This window comes from Mastomys coucha, unplaced genomic scaffold (assembly GCF_008632895.1).
Source record: "Mastomys coucha isolate ucsf_1 unplaced genomic scaffold, UCSF_Mcou_1 pScaffold16, whole genome shotgun sequence".
NCBI lineage: Eukaryota > Metazoa > Chordata > Mammalia > Rodentia > Muridae > Mastomys > Mastomys coucha.
In genome coordinates this window covers 89,886,299-89,889,589 of record NW_022196898.1, presented here as the reverse complement: position 1 = coordinate 89,889,589, position 3,291 = coordinate 89,886,299, and the positions used below count along the sequence as shown (strand labels likewise).

The window sequence follows — 3,291 nt, the reverse complement described above, 5'->3', positions numbered from 1 at the left end:
GGAGGAGGAGGAGGAGGAGGGGGGAGAAGGAGAAGAAGAAAAGCAGAAGGAAAAAAGGAGGAGAAAAGGAGGAGACAGAGGAGAAGGAGGAGAAAATGGGAAGGAGAAGGGGAAAGAGGAGAAGAAGAAGAAGAAGAGTAGGAGGAGGAGGGGGAGAAGGACAAGGAGAAAAAGAGAAAGAGAAAAGGAGAAGAAAGAAGAGAAGAAGGAGGAGAAAAGCAGAAGGAGAAATGGGAAAAGAAGGAGGAGGAGGTTCAGGAGGAAGAGGAAGAGGAGGAGGAGGAGGAGGAGGAGGAGGAGGAGGAGAAGAAGAAGAAGAAGAAGAAGAAGAAGAAGAAGAAGAAGAAGAAGAAGAAGAAGAAGAAGAAGAAGAAGAAGTAGTAGTGGTGGTGAGTGTAAGGGTGGTTCCCTAATTGTTTTTGATTGGGTTAATAAAAATGGCAGAAGTCAAATGTTGGGTAAAAATATAGAGGTGTGACTTTCAGGCCTCAGGAGGAAGAGGAGGAAATGAGATGGGGAAGGGGCTTTTGGCCAGGCTTTGGAGAGAGGAGGATGGAAACTATATAGGCCTTGGGGCTATTAGACTCAAGGGTGGTCTTCACCACCAGAGGAATTCTAACATAGAATAACTGATGAGATTAGGACAATAGAATTTGTGCCCAGAGGTTGTGTTATCAGGATGATTTTAAAGTATTAAGGTGGTTGTCTTTGTAACCAGGCAGTGGTAGCATACACCTTTAATCCTAGCACTTGGGAGCCAAAGGCAGGAGGATTTCTGAGTTTGAGGCCAACCTGGTCTACAGAGTGAGTTCCAGGATAGACAGGGATACACAGAGAAACCCTGTCTCATAAAAACCAAAATCCAAAAAAAAAAAGGTTGTCTTTGTTTTCCATCAGTGGTGACTTAGGTGGGCATTAGTAAGCAGGCCACCAGGACTGTTGGTTGGTAGAACTCCAGGCGTGTTGGTTGATGTAGCTCCAGACAATCTCAGGGAGGATGCTTGTTGGGCAGTTTAACACAGCCAGCCAGAGGAACAGGTGGAGTTCTCGGGAAAGCATTAGCTAGCCATGGCCATGGGTGCTGAGTAGATGGCAGGTGAGCAACTATTGATCCCAGAGCCTTGCCAAAGCAAGCATTATATGGATCAAATATGACAGAAGGAGACCCCCTGAAGAGCTCAAAAAAATTCAAGAGATTTAAATAGTAAAGGTAAAGATTCTTTGTGCCATTCTTTATATGGCACTAATAAAGACTTATGATTCATTATTATTAAAATTGACTCATAAAAAGGACTGTATTTACATGCTCAAACAAAGAACAAAATTTCATTCTTAACTAATCTATACATTCTACACAGAGTAACATAATCCATACAGATACCTTGATGATAATTATTTCTACTTTGAGATTTTTATCTTGCAGAGTACAAGTACAGCTTTGGTGATATTCATCCTTAGACATGCTGAGCTGACCTGCTTGGACTCCTGGTATCACAGATTCCAGGTCAGCTTGCCTCATTCAACATTTCAGACAGATCCAGTTAGAACTCAGGCATCAGACAGTGAATAACAATAACTGGCTTGTTTTATTTATTTATTTATTTATTTATTTATTTATTTATTTATATTGGTTATTTTATTTGTTTACATTTCAAATGTTACCCCCTTCCCTGTTTCCCCTCCACAAGCCCCCTATCCACTCTTCCCTTCCTGTGGTTCTATGAGGGTTTTCCTCAACCTGTCCACCTACCCTTGCCTCAGTTCATCAAGCCTCTACAGGACCAAGGGGCTCTCTTTCCAGTGATGTCAGATTAGGCAATCCTCTTCTACATAACCAGCTGGAGCCATGGGTACCCCCTATGTACTCTATGCTTTTTGGTCTTGTCCCTGGGAGCTTTCGAGGGTCTGGTTGGTTGATATTGTTGTTCTTCCTCTGAGGTTGCTAACCCCTTCAGCTCCTACAGTCCTTGCTCTAACTTCCCCTTGGGGTCCCCATGCTTCATCCATTGTTTGGCTGTGTATTTCTGCACCTCTATTGGTCCTGCTCTGGCAGAGCCTCTCAGGGATAGCTATACCTGGCTCTTGTCAGAAAGCAATTCTTGGCATCAGCAATAGTGTCTGGGTTTAGGTCAGCAGATGGGATGGATCCCTAGGAATGGCAGTCTCAGGATGGCCTTTCCTTCAATTGCTGCTCCACTCTTTGTCCCTGCATTTCCTTTTTACAGGAGGCAGTCTGGATTGGTATTTTTGAGGGGGTGGATGGTCCCTTGTTTGGCTTTCTTAAGGAAGGCCTAACCAAATCTCCTATTTTCCCTACCTCCCCCCCCCCTTTTAAAGATATTTCATGGTCACTATTCAGCAGGAAGAAATTGTGGAGTTGTCATCCTAATCCTGCTTATTTAATAAATTATAGTTAGGTTGACATTTTAATGGATAATTTGTAAATGGCCTTAATTTTATACAGGGAGGAAATATATGGGAGATGAATTATTAAATTTAATAAAGTAAACATGTAGTCATAATCTTAATTGGTAGACATCTTCATACTTGACACAAAGATAAATATATCTTCATACATCTTCATACTTACAGATGTTAGTTTAATACAGAATTAAGGTTTTCATGAGTATAAATCTCTAAATTGACCCTTTCACAGTTTGGAAAGGATGTTGAGCATCATTATCTCCAGGAGATTTGCTTTTGTGGCAGGGTACCACTGGGCAGATCTTGCCCTAATTTATCTACAAGCAAACAAACAAATGAACACCACTGTCCAGGATAGGATACAAGACAGAGCATAGTCCACAGTTTAGCTCTGCCAAGAAAAAATAATCTAGTTCTTCATGATAATTCCTGCTGCACTTAAGGTTTGTCAGATAGTCCCAGGCAAGAAGGCTGAAGACAGCACAAGAGCTCATCCCACAGAATCAACTAACCAGGTTTACAGGAGAACACAGAAACTGAACTGACAACTGGAGAACCTGTCAGAATCTGACCCAGATCCTCTTCATATGTTATGGTTCTGTAGGTGTTGTTCTTGTGGACTGCTAACAGTAGGGGTGAGGGCTGTCTCTGACTCTTTTGCCAACTGTGGGAACTTCTCCTTCTACTGGGTTCCCTAGTTCAGTCTTGACATGAGGTTTTGTACCTAGTCCTATTGTAACTTTTTATGCCAGGCTTGGTTGATATTGTTGGGAAGGCTGCTCTTTTCTATAGGGAAACAGAAGGGAACTGAGAGGCGAGGAAGAAGGGGAAATTGAACTTGGTATGTAATATATGAGAGAGGAATAT

General features: G+C 42.2%; 1 protein-coding gene across 3 annotated transcripts in view; it reads right to left on the bottom strand.

The window, feature by feature from the left end:
- The window catches only part of LOC116093876 (guanylate-binding protein 6-like), an 11,833-nt gene that overhangs the window by 6,641 nt on the left and 1,901 nt on the right, over positions 1–3,291 (bottom strand). The window lies entirely within an intron of this gene.